The sequence below is a fragment of the Canis aureus genome, chromosome 28 (assembly GCF_053574225.1).
Source record: "Canis aureus isolate CA01 chromosome 28, VMU_Caureus_v.1.0, whole genome shotgun sequence".
NCBI classification, from domain to species: domain Eukaryota; kingdom Metazoa; phylum Chordata; class Mammalia; order Carnivora; family Canidae; genus Canis; species Canis aureus.
The window spans coordinates 24,080,857-24,108,757 of NC_135638.1; the positions used below are offsets into that span (position 1 = coordinate 24,080,857).

Here is a 27,901-nt window from a genome sequence, read left to right on the forward strand (position 1 = left end):
CCGCCCGCGAGCGTCCCCTCCCGGCAGCGCGGGCCTCTCCGCGGGCCGCGCTCGCCCTGCCCGCCCGCGCTCCCCGGCGACGGCGCCGCCCGAAGCCAATGGTGAAGGTGCTTCTTTGAGAGTGCTCCGAGGTCTGGAGCGTGTTGGCTCCGCGGGGCAGCTCCAGAGGCGGCTCGGAAGGGGTCGCGCCCCCCGGCCGCGGGGCGTCTGGCCTGGGCACCTCGCGCTCTGCCTGCACGGCTGGGGCTCGAGAGCGCGCGCGGGAGGAGGCGGGTGGGCCTGCGGGCTGGGCGCCAAGATGAAGCCGCCCTCCCGTCGGTGTCTGGCGCGGCCTGGAGCCAGTCCAGGAGCCAGGGGCTGGGGCCCCAGCCGAAGGCTCCCCAGCGTGCAGGCACCCAAGCCTGGGAGCCACCCTGCAGCTCCTGACCGGGAGAAGGGATAGCAGCGAGCCGGCCCTCCCTTCTGATTTTGAATTCCTGATCCACGGAGGGTTATGTGGATTACAATCCACAGGTAATGATGCTTGGATGTCTATAGCTACACCCCGCATACTCCTCTGTTCCACTCAGATATTCCTCCAGGTGCTTGATGAGATCCTCAGGTTTAGCCCATACCTTGCTTACTATTCGGGGACCCTTTCCTAGTCGAGGATCAACAGACTGCACAGGTTTCTTCACAGAGTTATCTTGAGGGCTACATGGAGGTCTCCAAAGACGATTTCCGTAGCTCCCAACCGTGATGTGCTACCAAAATAAAGATTTGTGTTGGAGAATATGAAGGTTTAGAATGAAGGGAATAGTTGTACCTAAAGCCTACTGCAACAGTATCGATTTATTTTTCTTTCTGTGTCCTGGATTTCTGTAATTCATAATTTCTTTGTTGGTATTGATGTTTTTTTCTCTTCTGGATGACTGCCTAAACAGATCTACCTATATGGAAACATGCAATAGTTAAGAATGGAATATTCCAGAAAGTACTGTTCATTCCATCTAATAATTCATGTAAGAAATCTGCCAGAGTACCTAATAGCTTAACCATCACCGATAACTTGAATTACACATGGTTTGGAGTGAAACAATCCCCCGGTTATTACTTTTACAATCAGACTTGAGAGATCTGCCCAGAGGGAGTTAACTGAATAGCAGTGAAGTGCCTAGTATTGTCGTGTTTTCCATAATGGATCATAAGTATGCCTACTTATAATTTTCAAAATATATTTAGGAGAAATTAAATATACATAGTGCATATCCACATTTTTATTTGCTAGAAGGTATTGTATAGAGCCATCTAAGACCCCCTAAAAACTCAAGTACTTTTGATACCACATCGTGCTGGAGAATCAAAGTTCTTCCAAAAGACACAAGGAAGATGTGTCTTTAAATTGGATAATTAGGGACACCTGGGTGGCTCAGGGGTTTGGTGCCTGCCTGTGGCCCAGGGCGTGATCCTGGAGTCCCAGGCTCGAGTCCCGCATCCAGCTCCCTGCGTGGAGACTTGCTTCTCCCTCTGCCTATGTTTCTGCCTCTCTCTCTGTTTGTCTTTCACGAATAAATAAAAATAAAATTTAAAAAATACTAATAAATCGGATAATTAATATACATAGTAAGTATTCATTTCACTCAGAGCAACTACACCTGGGGCCTTGCGTAGAAATAACGAAGCTTTACTGGCAAAACGCTTATGTATTAAAGGGAGGATCATGAAGATATGCATCTATATATGTATATATATTATGTGTGTTAAAACACTGAACATCCAAAAATTACGTTGTTAAAATTAAGAAACTATTTCAGAAGTTTTTCAAGGCCAACTTCACATACCACCTCCTCCAGAAAGCATTTGTTGGTTCTTTCCACTGATTCCCCAAACCTGATTTCATTATTACAGTAAATATTTATTGCACAACCTCCCCATAGCAGACATTACGTTAGGGCTAAGGATTCAAAGGTGAAAAGCCTTTTCTTTGCTCTTAGGTGTTCAGTCTTGTTGAGGCAATTGGCATATACACAAATAAGACATTTGAATGTATTGTGCTAACATGGGTATATAAAACATGCTGTGCCCATACTGATGATGAAAAAATTACCTGTACCAAGATACTCAAGGAATTCTTCACGAAGGAGGTGGTGCTTGAGCAAAGTCTTAAAGGAAGATTAAAATTAAGTTTTCAAGATGGGATTGGTGGAGTTGTGAATGAGGGCAATGTTTCAGGTTTTGGCGTTAAAAAGTAGCATATACGAGGGCACAGAGCACAAAAAAATAGGCTGGTGGATAGAGGAATGTAGAGTTTTCATGGAAGAAGATTGATATGTAAGGTTAAAAATGTAAACAGAGTTCGGCTCATTAAAAGTCTTAACTGCCTTCTTAAAAAGAATAGACTTGCATCTGAAGTAACTAAAGAATTTTGAGCAGAGGAGTGTTGTGACGAGGTAAAAGTTTTAGATTGCTCTGGTTACAACATGCATGATAGACTGAGAAAGAATGATATGGAGATAGAAAGCCAATTTGGTTTACAGAATCCGTAAGCAATCAGGAGAACCAGCTTTAGGACTAGGGATGTGGGGATGGAGAGGATGGGATATATTCACTCGTTGATGATCTATACATAGGATGAGGTTGGAAAAGAGAATCAAAGAGAAATCAGACCCTCTGATTTCTGCAATGAAACCAAGAGATTATAAATTACTTGCCCAAGTCACCCAATGAATAGTCAATAGGATTTTGTTTTTTTAAATATTTTATTTATTTATCCATGAGAGACAGAGAGAGAGAGAGAGACACAGGCAGAGGGAGAAGCAGGCTCCATGCAGGGAGCCTGATGTGGGACTCGATCCCCAGACTCCAGGATCACGCCCTGAGCTTGAAGGCAGATGCTTAACTGCTGAGCCACCCAGGCGTCCCAGTCAATAGGATTTGGGTTCAGGTTTTTCTAACTCCAAAGCCGACACTACTTCCATCTCTGCCCTGTATCCTGAAAAGTAGTCAAGAATTTAATTTAGTGGGAAGGGTTTATCTCATGACCTGGCACCCAGTAGGCATGCAATTGATAGCTTTGAATGACTGAATTAAGTTTTAGTGGATCTATTCAATCCAGCTATATTCTTTCAGGCTAAACTTTTCTTCAAACACATGTCATTTAGGTTCTGTTTTGTTCCATTTAATTGCATGCATATCCTGGTTCCTCTTTTGAATTGCAAACCCTCTAAAATTTTAATTGTATATTGATAATTCTCTTATAATTTATAGCATGTAACATAATATTTTTTCATACAATAGGTTCTTCATAAATACATCTTTATTTTTTAAAAATATTTCATTTATTTGTTCATAAGAGACGAGAGAGAGAGAGGCAGAGACACAGGCAGAGGGAGAAGCAGGCTCCATGCAGGAAGCGCGATGCAGGACTTGATCCTGGGACTCCAGGATCATGCCCTGGGCCCAAGGCAGGCGCTGAACCGCTGAGCCACCCAGGCGTCCCATAAATACATCTTTAATTAATATCCTGTTGCTATACATTTAAACAATTTATTTCATTTACTCCCTTTAAGATTAGCTGAAAAGCACCAATGTCTTGGATTGGATTTAACAACTTTCTTCTGTACACATAATATGGTGCTTTTATGATTCTTTTCCTTTTTTTTTTGGCTTGAGTACAGCATGAAAAGGCCATTTTCTGTGATATTGTTTTGACCTCATTGTGTTATAGGAATGCCTGTCAGCATAATTTACAAATATACAGAATCCAGTTTATAAAATGTACTAAGCTCCCTTGCAGAGCTCCTTAAACAAATTATTTTTGATGAGACAAGAGAAGAATGGCCGAAAGCCTGTTGACCTAATTAGGAAGTATTAGCAATGTAATCCTTTGAAATTAATTAAATATTAAAATCAAAGAGCTGAGAAATTTATACAGGTTCCTTAAATTTACACTATAAGCCCTCGAACATATGTGCCCCTTTCTTGTTTCTCCTTCACTTTTCAACTTCATAACAAACAGGGACAAATATCTTCACAGAGAATTCAGTGAGCCAGGATATTTCTTTTTGAGCTATTGGGTGGAGAGTTTGTGTCAAAGACACTGAAATAAAGGGAGATTCTGGGAGAGGAAGCAGAAGAGTAGGGATTTGAAATAGTCCTGAGTGAGGGACTTCCCAAATGTATTTAGATTTCCAAGTCCAAATTGTCAAAAATAAATGATAATTATGGTTTAAATCACATTCAACTATTACATGGTGGGATACTCTATATATGGGAACTTTCAATATGTTTCAGGAAACAATTCAGAAGATGCCTGAGTACATTTTGAGGCTAATGCAAGAATATTTATTATCATTGTATATATTATAGTATGCTTTGTTACAATGACACTAATTTCAACTAGTATTAGATTTGTGAATAGCATGAGGCCTCATATGTGTGTATATGTGTGAATGGTCATTTAGGTGTCCCTTGACTTTGATATCTCTTCAGTAGCTCCTCAGGAAAATTTAGAATGTGTTTTCTTTTTCATGCAGCAGTAGTTCAAATTCAGCTGAAAGGCAGGGACATATTCAGGAGCCTATCAAGAATGATCATTGAGAATACTGACCTTGGAGTTCTAACATGGGATAAAATCTAGGCTTTGCCCCTTACTGGCCATGTAATCTTCGCAAGCTTCTTAACCTCTCTATCCTCAGTATCGTAAACTGAAGATAAATAGCACTTAGTTCATCAGTTTATCGTGAGGATTCCATGAGATAATGCAGGAAGGACTCAGTACAAATGCAGGCACATGGTAAAGATTCAATAAAGGGTAGTGCTAATATTGCTATTATTGTCATCATATCATTATCATCTTCTTCATCGTTGTTCCGATTCCCTGAGGGTGAGACTTGCAAAATTCACATCAACTGTATTGAACCAATTACCTGAAGATGTCCAAGGTAGAAAGAGTATCTTGCTAATCAAAGCAGTGAGACGTGGTATTATAGTCCCCTTAATTAAAAAGAAGATATTCTAGATGCAAAAATAGAGCTGTAAGATAGGAAGAGATTATCATATTAAATGATCTACTCAGTTGCATTACTTCACACAAAGAAATTATAATAAGGGAAGAAAGTTTTGTACCTGAAGGGTAGAAAATAGGAGGAAATAGGAATTTTGGGTGATTATTCAGGCCTGTCTACCAAGACAAAAAGCCACAAGACACAGCACATATGAGTAATCTGGCCGTTAAGGGGGTAAGGGTAATAACAAAGGGTTTTCTTCATTTCTGCCTAAAATACTATCTCTCACAACTAATGCAAATGATGAGCACATATATAGCATCTACTGTGTGCCAGGTACTGTTTCAAGCACTTTATCCACTGCCCTGACTCATTTACTTCTCAAAACAGTGTCATGAAGTAGATACTACCATTACTCCCATTTTTTTCAGGTGAGGAAACTGAGGCACACAGAGAGTAAGTAACTTACTTGCACAAGGTTGAAGCTAGTAAGTACCATATTTGAACCAAAGTAGCATCTTAAACACTGTCCTGCCTCCCAAAGCCTTGGCTACTAATATCCCAGGCATACCACTCCCCTTTTCATTTTGCCAAGAGGATTTTTTTGTTGTTGTTTTGTTTTAGGATTTATTTATTCAAGGGCCCCTGGGTGACTCAGTGGTTGAGTGTCTGCCTTTGGCTCAGGTCATGATCCCAAGGTCCTGGGATTGAGTCCCCCACTGGGCTCCCTAGGGGAGGCCTGCTTCTCCCTCTGCCTATGTCTCTGCCTCTCTTTCTGTGTCTCTCATGAATCAATAAATAAAATCTTTAAACAAAATTATGTATTCATTATATATATAGAGAGAGAATGCACAGGAGTGTGTGAGCGCAGTGCGGGGTAGGCAGGGGGCTGGACAGAGAGAAAGGGAATGAAAAAGTCCTCAGGCAGACTCCCTGCTGAGCATGGAGCCCCACATAGGGCTCAATCCCACAACCCTGAGACCTTGACCTGAGCTAAAATCAAGAGTCAGATACTTAACCAACGTCGTCGCCACCCAGGCACTCCTTGATCAAGAGGTATTTTGATGACTAATTTTACTTCCCTAGTGTGTTTATATGGAAAAGGAGTAGGGCAAGATACTGTGGTAATTTTCTGGCCACATACAAAATGAATATACTGACAAACTGCGTGTATATCTCTTGTATGTTTGAATAATGATAATCAATCACATTGGGACTGATTCTAACCTCACTAATAACTGACTAACTGGACCTACACAACTCAAATAATGCTGCCAACTTACAAAGCCCTGCATTCAGCTTTCTTAAGTGACACTTCTGTCTTTAATCTCCATCTTTAAATATTAGGTTATAATGTTTAATTTTTAATATGTGGCATATTTATTAGCAATTATCTAAAATACTTCATGTCAATATCTTTTTATCACTTGTTTATTTCAATTATATTATGAATCACTTGAAGTAAATCTATCAAACTGTGTAGACACCTTTCTTATGAATCATCAATAAACTATTAACTCTGATATGCTTTTTGCTTATAATTTCCAAAATGATGCTGTCTTGATTTTTCATCCCAATTAGTGATAGCCTTTGTTAGGAATTAAAAAAAAAAAAAAAAAAAAAAAAAACCTTAAGCGATGAAAAATGTTACAGAATGCTGTAACATGATTGTGAATTTATTGAAAAGAAGGAGAAAATTAGAGCAACGAAGCAAACAAAAGATGACTTGGTAAGGAGAAACTATTCTTCTGCACACTGGGGAGCCAGATACTCTGTCTAGGACAGGAGGTGCTATTCCTCCAGTCTAGCTATCAAGGAGTAAGTAACATGGGACCTACTTCTCAAACATGCATCTCTGTAAATGCCAACTACTGCTCAGTCAAGCAACTTATCTCAACAACCCCAGCAGCACTAAAGGTTATGTTGTGCCCAAGATTGTGAATCCGAGAAACCACCGAGGAGCCGACACCGATGCAAACACACGAGGGTTTATTTACAAGCTCGAGCTTAGGTCCAAGTATACCCGACACAGCGGAGCAGGGACTTGGACCCCGAAGTGGGTTACAGCTGGGTTTTTTATAGGCTGGTCTAGGGGATTTTCAGAAGGGATGGAAGAATTTTTCAAATTCTGTTTACATTTTGATATGGGGCTTTCAAGGGTATTGAGGTCTGTTCTCATTCTAATATGGGACTTTCTACCACTGGTGTGGGCTCTGTTGTCTTTCTGGTATGGGATTACCTGCCGAGGACATTGAGGACATTCTGCAGTTTTTCCTGTAAAGTTCAGCTCTTATTCACAGGGGCCTAAGATGGCTGTACTTGTGCTGATGCTAAACTTTAGGTGGGATGGCCTTAGTTTTTTTCGGCCTCCACAGTTAAATATATATTTCAGCAGAATTAGTGGAACTCACACCAGCTAGACCCCAAGACTGGACCTTTAGTGCCCCTTTGCTTGTACTTACTGACCTTTGTCCTCATTTTTCTTTAAGTTCTTATTTCCAGCTTATCTCTTAACTCAGGCAAATGAAAACCAAAACCACCCCTCAAGCGATAGTGACTGCCCTGAGAAGACTTCCAGTGTCCCAGACCACCCAGACCTGTTAGAATCCAACCTCAAACTCATACCGGCACAGAAGGACCATAGAGTGACCTCTCGAATGACTGACAACTACTTTTACTTCATTATAATAGGAAAATCTCTGCCCCAGGAAGAGCACAAGCCTCATTTACATAACAGTATTGTGCATAGGCACATTCCTTAAGGCACATTCAAGACCTTGTGCCCACCTCTACAAACAATCACAGGGCACCCCTTCCTGGGGGAGTTTATATATTCATCCTAGCCCTAAATAAAAGGAACCTATTCACTTGCTCAGAGAGTCACAGCTTTGGAAGTCATTCCCCGTGATCTCCTTACTTGCTGCAAATAGTTTACTTTGTGTGACAATTCCCACCTGGTCTGTGACTCACCAAGGAGTGAACTCACATTGGTTCAGTTACAGAACCACCATAGCCTAGAGTGAATTTAAATTAAAAAAAAAAAAAAAAAAAAGACAACTCTGCAAAACCACTCTCCTTCCAAAGCAAATGTTGGCCTATTTCCTATGGATGATACCTCTCTCCAATCCTCAGATGGTTTTGATCCTGAGAGAGATTTTTGTGATGTGTAAGGATATGCTAAGGTTCCACAAACACGATCACGCTGACTTACTAGGTATCTAACACAAAAGATTTATGATGGCGGCCTTGCTCCTGAAGCCTCCACCTCTGCGGGAGGCCACAGCTGGACCCGCAGGAACCACGTTTCCAACCAGTATGACAATGACGTCACAGTTTGGAGCCCTCAGGGCAGGATTCATCAAATTGAATATGCAATGGAAGCTGTCAAACAAGGTTCAGCCACAGTTGGTCTGAAATCAAAAACCCATGCAGTGTTGGTTGCATTGAAGAGAGCACAGTCCTCTGACCTTGCAGCTCATCAGAAGAAAATTCTTCATGTTGATAACCATATTGGTATCTCAATTGCGGGACTTACTGCTGATGCTAGACTGTTATGTAATTTTATGCGCCAGGAGTGTTTGGATTCCAGATTTGTATTTGACAGACCTCTTCCTGTGATTCGTCTTGTATCTCTAATTGGAAGCAAGACCCAGATACCAACACAACGGTATGGCCAGAGACCATATGGTGTTGGACTGCTTATTGCTGGTTATGATGATATGGGCCCTCACATTTTCCAAACCTGTCCATCTGCCAACTATTTTGACTGTAGAGCCATGTCCATTGGAGCCCGTTCTCAATCAGCTCGTACTTACTTGGAGAGACATATGTCTGAGTTTATGGAGTGCAATTTGAATGAACTGGTTAAACGTGGTCTGCGTGCCTTACCAGAGACACTTCCTGCAGAACAGGACCTAACTACAAAGAATGTTTCCATTGGAATTGTTGGTAAAGACTTGGAGGTTACGATTTATGATGATGATGATGTCTCTCTGTTCCTGGAAGGTCTTGAAGAAAGACCACAGAGAAAGGCACAGCCTGCTCAACCTGCTGATGAACCTGCAGAAAAGGCTGATGAACCAATGGAGCATTAAGTCACAAACCAGTCTATATGTGTATTATCAAATATGTAAGAACGCAGGAGCCCTTACTGATGACGGTAATCTATACTTTGAACCGAAAGATGCAGCGTGGTCTTCTGGTATGTTTTAGGAATCGGTCCAGATGTGTTTTTCCCAAGTAACTTGTCTGAACCATATAATGGTGTGCATTTTTCTTTGAGAGGGTCTATATAATCATTTTCTAGAAAGTATAGTTATCTGTACTAATGTTTTTATATGAAGAACATAGTGTCTTTGTGGTTTTAAAGACAACTGTGAAATAAAATTGTAAAATAAAATTTCCCACTTGCCTGTGGGGAAAAAAAGAAGATTTATGATGAGGTCATGAGGAACATCAGCTAAACCTACTAATTTTGACTGGGAGGATTAGGAAATCAAAAATTGAATGAATGAATGAATAAATGAAAGAATAAATGAATTTTTAAAAGAAAAAATAAGTGGGCCCAGGTAGCTCATTTAAGCATCAGACTCTTGATTTCAGCTCAGGTTATGATCTCAGGGTCCCGGGATGGAGCCCCAAATCACACTTTGCTCAGCAGGGAATCTACTTGTGGTCTCTCTCTCTCTCTCTCCCCACTCCTCTCAAATAAATAAATCTTTAATAAATAAATAAAAGAATAAAATGCTGGTAATTAATTAGGTAACCATGAAGCATATCTAATAACCAGGTTCTCAATCTCTTATGTTTAAATTCCCTTTGTACATACATAATTACATCTAATTGATTTTGCTCAATAGAACATTCTTCTAAATATTTATGAGTACTCAAATACAGTGTTTGAGTAAGATGGCAGCATTGATTTGCCCTTATGTATTTCTTTAGACTCTCCTCTTCAATTTGCCACTTTTCTTTCTTTTGTCTTTTTTTTTTTTTCTTTTTTTTTCCTTAATGCTTGTTGTTCATCTTCCAGTCTAGGCCTGAAACAATTGTCAGTGGTCGATGAAAACCAATTGGCTAGAATTGATAACAAATGTTTTCTACTACATCTGTCTCTAAAATGTATTTTAAGATCCCTTTGTCTGTAATGCTTGCCATTAACAGTCATATTGCTAGACATATTTTATTATCAAATCATTGCCAGAGAACCCAAGATTTCATAAACCTTGGTATGGTTATTCCTTACTATCAGCATATACTGACTCATGTAATCTGTTTAGCTCAAAAAAAATTATCAAAAGCAACACATTTTTCTACTTTTTATTTCATTATTTTTAATAGAATGGCATTATAGCAAAAACTTGTGGTCTTAATTAAGCAATGACAATATTTCAGAATATTTTAGAATTCCAACAGACAACAAAGATGTATGTCAAACCTTCTACAAATTCCACTGCTACTTAATTTCAAAATAGTCTCCCTTCAGTGAAGACTTGCAATTAGGTTGTAACAAACTGGTTCCTTATGCAATGAAATATGCAAGACTAAATTTTTCTAATATGTGTCCTATCTCTCCTTGGAATAAATGGGCTTTCTCTGTATTTGTTCAGCGTTTGAGTTACTATCTACAAGTTTTGGGGGGGGGAGGTGGTTTGGGTTTTTGTTTTGTTTTGTTTTACCACGTACAAGTTTAAGTGTCTGACAATTTTTGTTTCCTTCAGAATGCCTAAGGTTAAAATATGGGTCAGCTACTTACAACTGTGCGACCATGATCATCTGTCATTATCACTCTGCATTTTACATGTGTGGAAACCAAGGGCAATAGCTGTTTGATAATATACTAGTTGTTAGAAAAGTCAAAATACTAATCTATCTTATTCCATATGATGCTCTTTCACTTTATTTCTAGGGATCAGTTTGAATTGTAGTTGAATCCTTTGAATATCCAATAACACCTCAATTATCTCTTGCTTCTGTAACATTTTTCTTTTCTTTTCTTTTTTTAAGATTGTATTTATTTATTAATGAGAGACAGAGAGAGAGAGAGGCAGAGACACAGGCAGAGGGAGAAGCAGGCACCCCGCAGAGAACCCAATGCCAGACTCCACCCTGGGACCCCAGGATCATTACCTGAGCCAAACATAGACGCTGAACCACTAAGCCACCTAGGCATCCCACATTTTTGTTTTCAAAGCTATTTCTGTCTAGAGGAATATTCATTAAGGTCCATTAATGTACTTGTAATGCAATTGATCAACTCATATTTTCCAACAATAGAAGTATGTGTTTGAACATTGTAATATAATTTTTTGGTAATTTCTTACTACCTGTTTTTAGAATAAAAGAGGTCATTTTGGAGAATGTTTAAAAAACACAGGCTTGGAGTTAGACTTAGCATTATTTATATTTTTTAAATTTTATTTCTATTATGGTATTTTGTCATCTTAAAAATCTTGCAGGCTAGGAAGAGACTCCCCATCTCTGGGCTAGCTCATTCATTTCCAGATAAAGAAGAGCTCAGCCACTCAGCCAGAAGCTTGCCTTTGATATGCAAACTAACCAATCCAGAGCCTGATTTCTCAATCTGGCACATAGGTCATGTCATCTGGCAGAGGCAATATTCCTCTGCCTTAATCATCCAAAGAGCAGCTACCAGGCAAGTAAGTACCATCCATATAACTCAGAGCCCAAGAAAATTATTTAAACTAGCCAATCCTAAACCATTCGCCTTGCCCTGCCTTGACCTTGGAAACCTAAATAAATGTTCTAGCCTCAGCTTTCCCTTTGCTCTTCCTTTCTACCTCCTCACCACCCTGAGGCAGCCCCATGTGGCTCTGTGTGGTGTGCCTGCTTCCAGACTTGAGGACTTGTGAGTATAATTAACTTTATTTTCCTGAGACTCTCCTGTATCTGGTTCTGTGGCAACATCTGACCCTCTATCTCATAAAAGAACACCGCCTTCCATGGATTTGAACCCTAGTTCTAGTACATACCAAGTTTGTAGATTTTAAGTCTCATCTGCCTCAGACATACAATCAACAATACTAATAGACCCATATTGTAGGGTTGATGTGAGCTTCCATGAGAAAATGTCAAGCACTTAGCACAGTGCCTGACAAGACATACTCAAAAAATTTTGACTGTAATGTTGTTGATTATACTGGAAGATATGTCAGAGATAATCCGTATTTCCTCCTCTTCCTTTTCCCCATTTTAAAGGTAAGCAATGACTAGCCAAAAAAAACTAAATTGATTTTCTCACTAATCTTACCTCTTACTCTAAATTTTTTTTTTAATTTTTATTTATGATAGTCACACAGAGAGAGAGAGAGAGGCAGAGACAAGCAATGACTAGCCAAAAAAAACTAAATTGATTTTCTCACTAATCTTACCTCTTACTCTAAATTTTTTTTTTTTAATTTTTATTTATGATAGTCACACAGAGAGAGAGAGAGAGGCAGAGACATAGGCAGAGGGAGAAGCAGTCTCCATGCACCGGGAGCCCAACGTGGGATTCGATCCCGGGTCTCCAGGATCGTGCCCTGGGCCAAAGGCAGGCGCCAAACCACTGCGCCACCCAGGGATACCCCTCTTATTCTAAAATAGCTCCCATGTCATCAGTCTGCTACTTATGAAAAATTAGAGATTTAAATGATATATTCTTATTGGTCAGAATTTAATATTTTAACAAATCTCAAATGCCAATATTAAAAACAAAAGGGGAAGGAATCCGGAGAAAAGAAACCAAACCATAACTTGGAAGTTATTGTTGACAGTCTAACAGATTTAAATTTTTATTAGATGACACATATTCATAACCGAACTAAAAGAAAAATTAACATAAACCGCTAAGGCCTAGTTTAAAACAATACATTCGGGATGCCTGGGTGGCTCAGCAGTTGAGCATCTACCTTAGGCTCAGGGTGTGATCCCAGGGTCCTGGGACCGAGTCCCACATCGGTCTCCCTCTAGGAAGCCTGCTTCTCCCTCTGCCTATGTCTTTGCCTCTCTGTCTCTCTCTCTCATGAGTAAATGAAATCTTAACAATTAATAAATAAAAATAAAACAATATATTCTACTGCCTTGTGTCATAAATAAGGAATACCTTATATTGATAGTGCCTTATATATTAGTACCTTATATTGATAAATTTTATTTTTGTTGTGCGTGAATTATTTAAAAACAACTAACAGAAGGTTGGGTAAGGTTTTTTTTTTTTTAGGTTTTTAAAATTTTATTTATTTTTAAAAAGATTTTATTTATTTATTTGACAGAGAGAGAGCACAAGTAGGCAGAGGGGGAGGAAGAAGCAGACTCCCTGCTGATAAAGGAATCCTATGTGGGGCTTGATCCCAGGACCCTGAGATCATGACCTGAGCTGAAGGCAGATGCCTAACCAACTGAGCTCACCCAGTGCCCCTTTTTCAGGTTTGTTAAATGAAATTTTTCCTCCAGCCAAAATTTTGAGATCTAATTATATAAATGCACTCTTGACTGTGTGATAATCCTACATAAGTTGATACATACTCTAAAAAGAATAAGCTTTTTTTATAAGATTTTATTTATTTATTCATGAGAGACACAGAGAGAAAGAGAGAAGCAGAGACATAGGCAGAGGGAGAAGCAGGCTCCATGCAAGGATCCGGATGTGGGACTCGATCCCAGGATTCCAGGATCATGCCCTGGGCTGAAGGCAGGTGCTAAACTGCTGAGCCACCCAGTCATCCCAAGCTTTATATTGTGACAAGGAACCTCCACAAGCTTTCATGCTTTTAATTCCCAAGACCATGTTTCAGGCCCAGACCACTCTTCTGTACTCTGGTTCCTGGAAGAGGCTTGAGAGCCCTCTGATCACTTTCTTCCATATTCCTAATGCTAATGGTCACAACTTCGCTCTCTTTTTAGTTGTTCTCAGTAGTTATAGGACAGTATTCAATTTCCTCCAACTCACTTCTTTCTTACTACTTCTAAGAAGAAAAGACATAAGCTCAAGACTACTTGACCACTCATCATAAGAAAGTAAAAAAATCTGAGAGAAGCACAGGCTAAAAAAAAATAATAAATAACATCTTACCACTTCTATTCTGCATTGTATTGGAAGTTCTAGCCAGCAAAATTAGGCCAAAAAATGAAATAAAAGTTACTCTAATCAGAAGAGAAAGATAAAACTATATTTGCAGATGATAGATCTTACATAGAGATAAGCCTAAGGGATCCACTTAAAAAAAAAAAAGAAAAACTGTTGAAACCAGTATATTAGCTAGGCTGCCAGATTGAAGCTCAATATACAGAAATTAATTGTATTTCTATACATTTTCAATAAACAACTCAAAAAGGGAATGAACATAACAATTATAACAGCATCAAAAAGAATAAAACAGGGGATCCCTGGGTGGCTCAGCGGTTCGGCGCTTGCCTTTGGCCCAGGGCGCGATCCTGGAGTCCCGGGATCAAGTCTCATGTCAGGCTCCCGGCATGGAGCCTGCTTCTCCCTCTGCCTGTGTCTCTGCCTCTCTCTCCCTCTGTATATCATGAATAAAAAAAAAAAAAAAAATTAAAAAAAAGAATAAAACATAAAGATACTTAATAAAAGAAGTATAAAACTTATATTCTGAAAAGTATAAAACGTTGGAAGAAATTTAAAAAGACCTAAATAAAATGAAAGCTATCTTCATAAGTTGGAAGACTTAATATTGTTAAAATGATAATACTCCTCAATTGATCTACAGATTCAGTACAGTTCCCATCAGAATTCCAACTAGCTTCAGCAATTTGGCATGCTGATCCTAAAATCCATATGGAAATGTAAGATAGAATAACAAAAACAATTTTGAAAAAAAAAAAAGAGCAACATGGGAAGGTATACACTTTCTGAATTCAAAACTTACTACAGAGCTCTGCAGTAATCAAAATGGTGTGGTACTAGCATACGGACAGACATATATATCAGTGGGATTAAGTTTAGAGTACAGAACTAAAACCTCACATTTATGGTGTGATTGATTTTGATTTTAGACAAGAGTGTCAAGATAATTCAAAAGAGAAAGAACAGTATTTTCATCAAAGAGTGTTGGTACAACCAGATAGCACATGCAAAAGAATGAAGTTGGACACAGAAATTAATTCAAATGGATCAAAGGCTTAAATGCAAGATCTAACCTATAAAATTTTATTTAAAAATAAATTTTATTTAAAAGGGGTGCCTGTGTGGCTCAATCCATTAAGCGTCCAAGTCTCGATTTTGACTCAGGTCATGATCTCAGGGTCGTGAGGTGGAGACCCATGTTGGGTTCTACACTAGGTGTGGAGCCTGGTTAAGATACTCTCTCCCTCTCCTTTGCCCCTCTGCCTCCTCCTCAGCTTCAGCTTTCTCTCTTTAAAAAAAAAAAAATAAATAAATAAATAAAAAACGTTATAAGAAGATGTGCCTGGGTAGCTACTTGGTTAAGTGTCTGCCTTAGGCCCAGGTCATGATCTTGGCATCCTGGGATTGAGCCACACGTGGGGCTCTCAGCTTAGCAGGGAGCTTGCTTCTTCCTCTGCCTCTCCCCCTATTTGTGTTGTCTCTCCAGCTCACTTTCTCTTTCTCAAATAAATAAAATATTTTAAAAATTTTATAAGAAAACATAGGTATTCATCTTGATGGCATTGGATTAAGAAATGTTTTTTCATGGGGTTCCCTGGGTGGCTCAGCAGTTTTGTGCCTGCGTTCAGCCGGGCGTGATCCTGGAGTCCTGGGATCAATCCCGCATCGGGCTCCCTGCGTGGAGCCTGCTTCTCCCTCTGCCTGTGTCTCTGCCTCTCTCTCTGTATGTCTCTCATGAATAAATAAATAAAATCTTAAAAAAAAAAAAAAAAAAAAAGGGATCCCTGGGTGGCGCAGTGGTTTGGCGCCTGTCTTTGGCCCAGGGCGCGATCCTGGAGACCCGGGATCGAATCCCACGTCGGGCTCCCGGTGCATGGAGCCTGCTTCTCCCTCTGCCTATGTCTCTGCCTCTCTCTCTCTCTCTCTCTCTCTCTCTCTCTCTCTCTGTGACTATCATAAATAAAGAAAAAAATATTTTAAAAAAAATAAAATTATCAAAGGAGCTTAACAGACATTTCTCCAAAACAGATATACAAATGGCAAATAAGCAAATGAAGAGGTACCTAACATCTCTATCCATTTGATAAAAACAGATCAAAACCACGTGAGATACTACTTACACCTAAGAGCATGGCTATATTAAAATAAAATATAGATAATAACAACTGTTGACCAAAATGTATAAAAACTGGAATCCTCATACCCTGCTGGTGTGTACTTAAAAGGATGCTGCTAATTTACAAAACAGTCTGGCAGTTCCTTAAAGGGTTAAATACTGAATTATATCACCCAGAAATTCTGCTTTTTACGTGTATACTCAAGAGAAATGAAAACACATGACTACACAAAAACTTATACACAAATGTTTATAGCTGTAATATTCGTAATAACCAAAAAGCCAAAATAATCAAAACACTCGAATATCCATCACCTGGTAAAAGATTAAATTAAATGTGGTATGACCGTATGATATAATATGATTTGGTGATAAAAACAAATGTGCTGATACATGCTACAGCATGGATGAATCTTGAAAACATGGTTCTAAGTGAAAGAAATCCATCCTAAAACACCATATATTATATGCTTCTAGATATGAAATATTCAGAATAGGCAAATCCATATAAACAAAACATACAAAAAAGTAGATTCATGGTTTCCTGGGGCTGAAAGAGAACAGGAGGCAGAGTAGGGGGGAAATATGGTGGATGAGCAGAAGGTAAGGGCCAGAAATAGGGAGGGGGATATAAGGGGGTGGATATGGCATTTCTCTTAGGGGTAATGAAAACGTTCTAAAATTTATTGTGCTGATGGTTGTACATTCAATTGTACAGTTTAAGTAGGTAAATTGGTGTGTGAATTATAACTCAATAAAGATGTTATTTTAAGAAATAACAATAATTGTTAAACTTTGTTGGCTCCAAGGTCCTCTTGAACTCCTGTTGTGTTTTTGTTAATTGTTTGTAACAGAGAAAAATATTGCTATAAAACAGAAACACAGTTATAAACAAATCCTAAAAGGGGGGGCTTTATTTGGTGAGCAGGATGATGAGCTTAAAATGCAAGTTTAAAAGCAAAAGGAAGTTAAATGACTTTGCATAAGTTTGAGACCTTGTGCGTGTGTGTGGATTCGGGAAATGAGAGATGCTTGGTGAGACCAGAAAGAGGCAAAGATGTAGTATGGAGAGAAAGCAGAGTAACAGATAGATTGAGTTGATTTGAATTTTGGTGAAATAAATGAGAATATTTCCTATTTAGTAAAGCCACCGTTCTATCTTTCTTGCCATGCTGTTGGGCCTGTTTTGAAGCTCTGGTCTGCACGGGAAATACTGAGCCCAACAGAAGCCATTATATCTGCAATGTTGGTGTGGATTTCGTTTTTGAGAGAAGTCCTTTTTGGTCTCTGCCTTGACTCACGTTAAGAATTACAATTTTTTTTTTTTAATTCTTTATGATTCTCTACATTTCAGCTCTTAGGTTTAATGCTGCAAATGCTCTGCAACTTGTCTTTCTTTTTCACAAAAGTGAAGCTTTTGAGAATTATCCCTGATGATACATGTCTACAGTACATTGATTTTCACTGCTCTGTGCATTCCATTAAACCAATATAGCACAATTCATTTATCCACTCTCCTGTTCCAAGTTTTTACTAATGCAAACAACATTGCAATAAAATTCTCATCCATGTCTGATTTTCCCCATGGCCTAGAGTTTTCTCCAGCATATAAAACTAGCAAAGGAATTGCTTTGTCATAAGGATGCACCTATTCAAATTCACGGGACATTGTCACATTGCTCTCCAAAGTGGTTGTGTCAATTTATAATCCCTCCCACAACTTTTGAGAGTTCCCTTAGCCTGAATCCTCACTCAGGGTGAAGGGGTAGCACTATCCTCACTGGGTGAAGGGGTAGCCTGAATCCTCACTCACCTCACTCAGGTGAAGGGGTAGCACTATCAAGATGTGGGTCTGAATCCCAACTCTCTCTCTCCCTGTACTGGTACTAAATTCAAGCCACCTGGGGCAGCCCGAGTGGCTCAGCAGTTTAGCACTGCCATGGGCCCAGGGTGTGATCTTGGAGACTTGGGATCGAGTCCCACGTTGGGCTCCCTGCATGGAGCCTGCTTCTCCCTCTGCCTGTGTCTCTGCCTCTCTCTCTCCCTCTCTCATAAATAAACAAAATCTTTAAAATAAATAAATAAATTCAAGCCCCTGGATTATTAAATATGATAAATACCACACCCCCACCCCGACAGACACCGTGTCAGCTCTGCGGTTCACTGTTCTTATCCTCAGTTCCTTCTTCATTTCTGACCTAAGGCGATTTTCCTGCCTTTCTTAGCAGTTCAGCCATGCATTTATAAGGATGTTAGTTATAATTTATTGAGCAATTCATGTTTGTAGCTAGAGGGTTTTCAAGTTATCTGTACTGCCAGACCCTTATATGCCTGATGACATTTTCAGCACGTGAGCAATCTTTAAACTTTCAGCTGCCCAGATGTTGGGCATCATAAAGAAAATAAGTGAAATCAAGTTAGCAACTACAATGAGCAATTAAACTGTCTTTACATGTATTCATCAGTCACCACACTGCAGCACAGAATGGCATTAAATGGTAGGGACCCTACGGATAATCTGGGTTTAATCCCTAACTCTCTTGCACATTAGCTGTGTGACCTTGGGCAATCTATTTCATCTTTCTGGGCCTCGGTTTCTTCATCTGCAAGGTGAGGATGTGATCATAGAACCTGCCTTTGTAGAGTTCATATAAGGATCCAATGGGTTAGTATTTATAAAAAATACTTAGAACTATATTGACACACCACATGTATCATGTCATCAGGTGATAAATAAAAAATGGAATAATAAATATTAGAAATTCATTTTTGTATTACCTATGAATATTTGAGTAATGATTTTTCCCTCCATCCCCAGCAGGACGAACTAACATTGGCAACATCATAGCTCTTCTTTTCAAGTTTAATGATTCTAGTGTTAAATGGCTTTTACCTAAAAGAATCTCTGTGCCCCAGAGCAAAATCCTTGTGGTCCATTGTGCCCCACACACAGGAAAAATTTTGCCTACCCAACCAAGGGGTTACATGGGCTGGAAACAAGGATGCTAAGAGATGGTAAGATGGAGAAGGAAATAAACATGAGAAGAAGGAGAAAAGAAATGTAGATGCATTTTTCCTCCCACCCTGGGACAAGGAGGCTGGCTGAATGTTCCCTCAAGGAACCTCTTTCCTCCTCGCTGGGTCCCCACAGCCTCCCTGCTTCAGCCACACAAATTTCTACCTGCTCCCCACACAGTCTCCTCAGCTTGCTTAGGTTCACAGAGGAGAGCTGAGCAAAATACTGCAAAAAAACTTCCTCTTAGTCTAGACAATTTGCATGCCTGAGAGTGTTGGGTCTGTGAGAAACTGCACCTCGGTGATCTGACTCTGCACCAGAATGGAACCTTAGAAAAAAAAACCCATGTGGCACTACCTGTTCTGTCATCATGCCGTGTGTTGTCATGACTATCCTTTCACACCATACACACACTACAATATTTTGTCCATAGCAGATACAAAATGCACTTTACTTAAATTGAGATGAACGGATTGAGGCTCGCCACATGGCCCTACAACAAACCTGGCAATGATGCCTCGTGATAACATGGATTTGGGATATAACATGGCAGCAAGTTAGCTCCCTTCCTCTGCACCATGTCCACTCTCCACAAGGCAGGCCAAAGTCAGTTCTCTTCTGAAGGGGAGTGAGGGGAGGTGATTACCCCATGACCATGGTGGACTTGCTCATGCCTAGAAAGGTATATATTCTGTTAGTAATACATAGTTAATTTCTTACACAGCTAATGGAAGTCATTGTTTCCTTTTCTCACACCATAACTGGAAGACTGCCTGGAAAAGTTTGTTGTAATATTGTTTGCAATCCCACATTTGACTTGAGTGAACTTTTAGACCTGGCTTACAGTTTCACAGGGGAGTAGGGGAGTATCACTTTATTTCAAGCATGAAGATAAAAAAATTCTCTGTCCAATACGGGATAATCTACATGGTGGACACATCACTTACTAATTCTATAGCTTTCCTTTTTTTTTTTTTTTTAAGATTTTATTTATTTACTCATAAGAGACACAGAGAGAGGAAAAGACACAGTCAGAGGGAGAAGCAGGCTCCATGCAGGAAGCCTGATGCAGGACTCCATCCCGGGACCCCAGGATCACGCCCTGGGCTGAAGGTGGCGCTAAACTGCTGAGCCACCCGGGAGTCCTTAGCTTGTCTATCCCATAGCATTCATGATTCAGAAAGAGATGTAAGGCTAACCAATGGCTGATTTTGAAGGTAAAAGAATTTAAATTGTTTTTAATTCTTGAGATAAAATAATGTTCTAGTTAATGAACTAGATGGCAGGAATCCTTTCAAATGTATACATGTATCAAATCATCGTAATGTAGATTTCAAATATCTTATAATTGTATCTGCCAACTCTATCTCAATAAAGCAGTGGGGGAAGGGCCTGGAAATACAGTATTCCTGTATGTATATTTTTGGAGGAATAATTTTTTCAAAAAATAGTTATCTGAATGATTCAATGTAACATCACTGCAAATTAAATTTCATTTTCTTATTTTTTTCCTAAAAAGTCAAATCACCTTATAACTTACGATGGAAAAATAAAAATTGTCTTCTAGTCTCTTCCTCACCCCTGATTTATGTTTTCCAGAGAAAAGATGTTTGACTCATTTTCCTCTGTTATTTACCATCATATTCCTAAATTATACCATGTATTATTGTTTGACTCTTTCAATACTAATATCTATTGACTTCATACTATGAAAGATGAGGATTTCATTTCCTCATTTCCAATATACCCTTTCTCTATTCACCTAATGTAGTTATATACCATGTTAGGTTTATATTCAATTTGACATTAATATTGTCATATAATAATCACAGCTGAACCATGTACTCATTAACGAAGGAAGCATTTCCTTGTATAACTTTATTTCCCTGGCCTCAATCAATGCTTCTTATTGGTTTAATTCGTTTCATACGTACCTTCCACTGATTCATGCCTAACTCCCTCCCATTAGTGTGACTAAAACTCACCAGAACATGTCCATAAACCAGAGGTAAATATAGCTATTTTGTTTCTTAGAACAAGCTTTCCAGAATCCCTGGATATTCTTGCTCTAACTGGATGAGTTTGCTTCCTGGACCTGATTCCCTGCCACCATTCTAGGATTTCTCTTTACCATGATGTCAGGAATTAACTTTACCTGGCTCTCTAGTTGGGTCTTCTGTTACCCAAATTCCATATCTTTTCTAGAAATTTGTTTTACTTGAGCATCATCCAGGAGGTTCCTGAGAAAGGATGCATGAAGACCAATGTTTTGCATCTTTTAAAATATTTTTTTCTAATCTCACCACTTGACTCTTTGAACATACCATCCTAGATTGGAAAGAATTCTCTCAGAATTTGGAAGGCACAATTCCATCATCTTCTGACAATAGTGTTGCAATTAAGAGTCAGATGCCATTGTTGTTCCTAGCTTTGTTGACAACTTCTTCTGCTGCCCTGCTCATCCCACCCCATACCCCACAACCCCTCCCCTGCACTGTGCTTGGAAGTTTTCCAAATCATAACTTTATTCCTAGTATTCCAAAACTTCTTGGTGGTGGTAATTTCTCTCCCTAGTCACTGTGCTAGGCACTTAGTCATTCAGCTGAGGACAGTACATTCTTTTCAACCTGTTGTTGGAAATATTTTTCTATTATCATCTTCTCCACCTCTTCCTCCTTCTTTGCTAATTTCTTTTGTCCCATGTTTTTAATTCTTACTACCTGGAATACCACTTAGTTAATGTTGCCTAATTCTCTAATTTTTTTATTGTCTAGTTTTATCTTTTTGTCTTTTGAGGAGATTGACTCAACCTATACTTCCCATCTCCCCGTTGATTTTGTGCATATTTGGGAGATAGGATCTACTATAAGACATTGTTGCTATCTGAATACTCCTCATTTAAAGCATCTTATTTTTTAAATGTTTTAATACTGCTTTCATTTTTTTTTTCTTTACTGAAAGAAAAGTGAATTTGCTTTTAATCTGGCTTATTTTGTCCTGTGCTTCATCTGTCGATGTATACATGGACATGTCCTCTACTAATAGTAAAGGATCTTTGTACTTCCTTCGATGAATTCAGTCGTCTATTTTAGTTCTGTGTATTAATCTGAATAATGGATGCTTATTTTCATTTTCAAGGCAGATGGCAAACTTTCCTACAGGTCTCATGAGATTTCACTTTCTCCTGGACTTTGTTTTTTAAGGTTGAAGTAATGAAATGTTGAGCAACTAAACAGTGAAGCTCCACAGGCAATGGGACATGGCCTCAGATGCTCTCATGTCCTCTGCCTCCCTTTAGTTGGGGTAACTTTCTACCTGCCACAGTGCAAAACAAGAACTGCTATACAATCTGAAAATGAACTGTTCTATACCCAAATCCCAGAGCATTTCAGTAAGCTCTGCTCTGGGCATTTTTGAAGCATTTTAAGGAAAGTGCTAAGGAAAGCTACCTCTTCAGAACAGATCTAAAGAAAAGCTCTGCTTCCCGATAGGATCTTTTTCAATACCATCACATTATGTTCACCTCTTTTGCTAACCAGGGTGAAGAGCCTTAGACCAGCTTAAATAGTGCAAACTGCACTTTTGTTAATGCTATTTTTCTCAGTTCTTCACTGACATTTCCAGTTTGGGAAGTACAAATACTGCATTCTTTGCATTCTTTCATTCCCAGAGAGTTCCTCTTTCTACCATCTTCTTCTGAAGGATAATCAAGGGCTTGACATGGCTGTTTGAAAACATAAGCTGCTGCAGGAAGACCCTCTAGGCTCACCCAGATAGTATGTGCCTTATGCCATACATGTCTGATTAGAAATAATGCCCTGGTAGAGCATTTCTTGGCCTGGTAAGCAATAGAACCTGGCCTGTCTCAGGTGCACAGATACAGCTCATCTTGGTAAGCAAGCTGCATAAAGGTTACAGTTTCTCCTCTCGGAGGTCATTCTTCTTTCAAATGGCATATCTGTTACAATAGTATCCACAGAGCCAGGTCTCAGTGGTGAGTTGCAGACAGTCCAGTGAACAGCATCTATGGGCAAGCACTGGGACAGTCTGTCTTCATTAATTTGGCTCTTGGTCAATCAAGAAGAGATATTATTTGCTGTCCTATTCACAGCCAATGTATTATTATCACCAGCTTCTGTAGCCCCCTCTCTTGGTGTTGCCCTTGTCCTACACATCCCATCAACTATTGTATCAGCAGGTTGAGGAACACAGGGCCTGAGCATCCTGCACATGAGAGCAGTTCTGAGTCAGAAGTCCAAAATGGAGATGTTTCTCTTCTGTGAATGTGATGCCCACAATGATTTGATTATCATGGATTTTCAAAAGATTCTCCACATCAGAGTTGGTGTTGTCAACTTTCCACTTAATCCTAAACAGCATCCCTAGAATTTCTTGCAGCCTGATTTGAGTGAGATACAGCAGCGTTTCTCTCCTGCCTTTTTGCATAGGACTCTAAGCTTTAACACTTGAAGATCAGTTTCTTCTTTTGAGCTTTTGTCAGTTTCATCTTTTAATGTATTTAAGATTTGTTGGAACGACCAACATATGATCTATCTCAGTGAACATATCAAGTACACTTGAAAATAATATGTATTATGCAACTAGCTATTGAGTGTAATATTCTATAAATATCATCCAGATCAAGGAGTTGATAGTTTGTTCAGATCCATCTATATATTTTTTAAAAGATTTATTTATTTATGCATTTATTCATTTATCTATTTTTTTGAGAGAGAACGGGGAAGGGAGAGAGAGAGAGAGACAGAGAGAGAGAGACTGAGAGAAAGAGACTTCTCTTCAGCAGACTCTGAGCTGAGAGTGAAGCCAGACTCGGGGCTCAATCCCAGGACCCTGAGATCATGTCCTGAGCCAAAATCAACAGTTAGCTCCTTAACCAACTGAGCCACCCAGCTATCCCAGATCCATCTATATCTTTACTGATATTCTTTAGTTCTATCAATTGCTGAAAAATAGTTTTAAAAACTCTTCAACTACGATTACAGAATTGCTTATTTCTCTCCTTCTGTCATTATCTCATGAATTTTGAAGCTGTTATGAGAGAAAAAAATTTTATAAATACTATGTCTTCCTAATGAACTGACTCTCTTGGCATTGTGAAAAGTCTCTCTTTATTTCCAGTGCTCTTAATTCCTTCTTGAAGATTGAATTTTAGTGTGTGAAGATTAAATTTTAGTGTGTGTCATTTCCCTTCAGCCTAAAGAATTCCTATTAGCATCTCTCAAAGGGTATGTCTGCTGGTGATGACTTATCTTTTTCTTAGCTACGGTTGCCTTTATTTAGCCTTCTTCATTTTTGCTGGATATAGAATTTTGAGTTGTCAGATCTTTTTTCACTTCTCTTTCAGAATTCTAAATATGTGTTCTGCTTTCTTGTCCACCTGTATAGAATGTGTTGTTTGCTCTGGATGCTTTCAAGATTTTCTCTTTATATTTAATATTTGTAATTTTATTATGATTAGCTGAAGTTTGGTTTTATTTTAATTTTTTTATTTTATTTTTATTTTATTTTTCCCATTTGAATTTCCCTTATTTTTCAAAAGCAGCCTTTTGAGGTATGATTGACATACAATAAATCAGTGAATATTCAAGTGTACATTTGGATACATTCTGAGATACATACATACTCAGGAAATCATCATACAATCAAAATAATGAACATATCTGTTACCCCAGGAAGTTTCCTACTATCTCTGTAATTTCTTCCACCTTTCATCCCATTCACAGGCTCACTGATTTCCTTCCTGACAATATACATCATTTTGTATTTCCTAAATTTTTTTTTTCTTTTTTTGGAGAGAGAAAGAGAGAGATCATGAGTAGGGGGATGGGAGAAGGGGCAGAAGAAGAGAGAGAATCCTAACTAGGCTCCATGTTCAATGCAGGACACAACATGGTGCTCCACCTCATGACCCTGAGATCATGACCTGAACTGAAATCAAGAGTCAGATACTTAACTGACTGAGACATCCAGGTACCCATGTACACTCTTTTGTCTAACTCTTGCAGTCAACATACCTATGTTGAGATTCATGTGCTATTGTGTGTATCAATAGTTCAGTCCTTTTCATTGACGAGTAGCAATCTACCATAATGATATAGCACATCATGTTTATCCATTCACCTCCTAAGGGACATTTAGATTGTTTCCATTTGGAAGCCATTACAAATAAAGTTGCCATGAACATTGATGAACAATCTTTTCATCTCTCTTGGGTAAATACCTAGGACTAGAATGGTTGGGTCATATGGCAGGTGTGTGTTTAACTTTTTATGAAACTATTAAGCTATTGGTATTTTCCGAACAGTTTTTATATCTCACATTCTGGCAAGAAGGGATTGAGAGGTCCATTTGCTCCCTATCCTTAACAACATTTGATTTGGTTAGTCTTTCCTCACTTTAGAAATTAAAAAAAAAAAGAACCTAATAGTATAGAATTTAATAGGTCTATACAATTTTATCACCACTCTAATTTTGTGTATTAAAATTGATTTAAATAACTTAAAAATCTGATTACAAAAATTATGTATTTTATAGAAAATTTCTAGAATATGAAACTATGCAAAAAATAAAATAAAAACACCTGTTATTGTGTCAGTTAGTCTTAACATTTGTTACAGTCTCAACTTTTTTTCAATACTTACATACACTTGTTTTATTTTATTTGATTTTGTTTTATTTTTTTTTTAGAGAGGGAGAGAGAGCAGTGCGGGGTGGGGGGGAAGGTGTAGGTGCAGAGGGAGAAAGAGACAGAATCTTAAGCAGACTCCATGACCAGCACAGAGTCTGATGTGGGACTTGATCTCATGACCCTGAGATCATGATCTGAGCCAAAATCAAGGATGCTTAGCTGACTGAGCCACCCAATTTCCCCTAAAATGCTTGTTTTAAAAAATTGATTCTAGTTTCAACAGCTTTCTAACCCACATTTTTTTCTTAATACTGAATCATGAGTTTTTGAAGTCATTAAAAATTCTTCTATAATGTATCAACTTTAGTGACTTTAAAGGTTTTCATCAAATGCAATGCCATACTTCATTTAATGTATGCTATCTATTGTTAGATGCTTAGGTGTTTTCTAGGTTTTCACTTTTAAAAAAATCTGGGGCAGCCTGGGTGACCTGCCTTCGGCCCAGGGCGTGATCCTGGAGACCCGGGATTGTGTCCCATGTCGGGCTCCCTTCATGGAGCTTGCTTTCCCCCTCTGCTTGTGTCTCTGCCTCTCTTTCTTTGTGTCTCTCATGAATAAATAAACAAAATTAAAAAAATAAAAAGAAAAAAAAATCTGATAAGGTGAAATACATATAACATGAAATGTACCATTTTAACCACGTTTAATGGTACAATCTAGTGTTATTAACTATGTTCACATTGTTGTATAATCAATCTCCAGAACTTTTTCATCTTGCAAAACTGCAGCTCTATATCTATTAATTACTCCCATGTCCTCCTCCCCGCAGGCCCTGGCAGCCACAATGCTACTTGCTGATTTTTTTGTGAATTATGTTTTGGGGTCATATCTAAAAATATTTACCTAACTCAAGATTACAAAGACTTTCTCATAGATTTTTCCTTGAAGCTTTGTAGTGTTCAATTTTACATTTTGGTCTACGACCTATTTGGAGTTAATTTTTCAATATGGTGGAAAGATTTGGATAAAAGTTCATTTTTAATTTTTATTTTATTTATTTATTTATTTTTTAAAGTTCATTTTTTAAAAAAGATTTTACCCATTAATTCATGAGAGACACACACAGAGAGAGAGGCAGAGACACAGGCAGAGGGAGAAGCAGGCTCCATGCAGGGAGCCTGACGTGGGACTCAACCCTGAGTCTCCAGGATCATGCCCTGGGCAGAAGATGGCGTTAAGCCGCTGAGCCACCTGGGCTGCCCAAAAGTTCATTTTTATGTGTGGATATCCACCCGTTCCATTACCATGTTAAAAGATTTTCTTTTGTCCATTGAACTGCCTTCACATTTCTCTGGAAATAAGTTATCCATTTTTGTATGGATATATTTCTGAACTCTTCAATCTATTCTTTCAATATCTATGCCAGTATCATACTGTCTTGATTACTATAGCTTTATAATAAATATTAAATCAGGAAACATTAGTCCTCCAACTTTGTTCTTTTTCAAATTAGTTTTGCTATTTTAGGTACTTACAATTCATATGAATTTTAGAGTCAGTTTGACAGTTTATGCAAAATAATCTGCTGGGGCTTTGATTGGGATTGCGATGAATCTGTAAGTGAATTCAGGAAGAACTGACATTAAAACAGTATAGAGTCTTCTGACCATGAACACAGGATATATTTCCATGTGTTTAGGTCTTCCTTCATTTTTCACACCAACATCTTTTTCCTTTTCAGGCTATAACTCAGAATGGCAAGGTCAGGTACTATTTCCAGCTCTGTGTGAGTACCAAGCACTATTTCCTCTAAATCCTTTCTGATCATTCTTTCTATGGCCTCACATAGTTTCCTTACCATGTACATGCACCTATCAATTCTCCGCTCATGCTAAAGAGGACCCTCTGGAATCTCTCTTTGTAACTCTTCCCTCTTTAATATTCTGTCTTACAAACTCTAACTCTTTTGCTCTTCTTAGACTCTCAGCTCTGTCTCATCAACTTAGGGAGACTGAGCCCAACTGGATTTGTTTTCGGTTCAGTGTAGCTT

The 27,901-nt window shown here is 38.7% G+C and overlaps 1 long non-coding RNA gene and 2 pseudogenes across 2 annotated transcripts in view; 2 read left to right on the forward strand and 1 right to left on the reverse strand.

Annotated features, from left to right (window-relative positions):
- Positions 1 to 27,901, forward strand: part of LOC144300531 (uncharacterized) — a 55,379-nt gene that overhangs the window by 957 nt on the left and 26,521 nt on the right. The window lies entirely within an intron of this gene.
- Positions 6,623 to 9,368, forward strand: LOC144300120 (proteasome subunit alpha type-1 pseudogene; annotated as a pseudogene).
- Positions 22,863 to 25,253, reverse strand: LOC144300121 (tRNA (guanine(6)-N(2))-methyltransferase THUMP3 pseudogene; annotated as a pseudogene).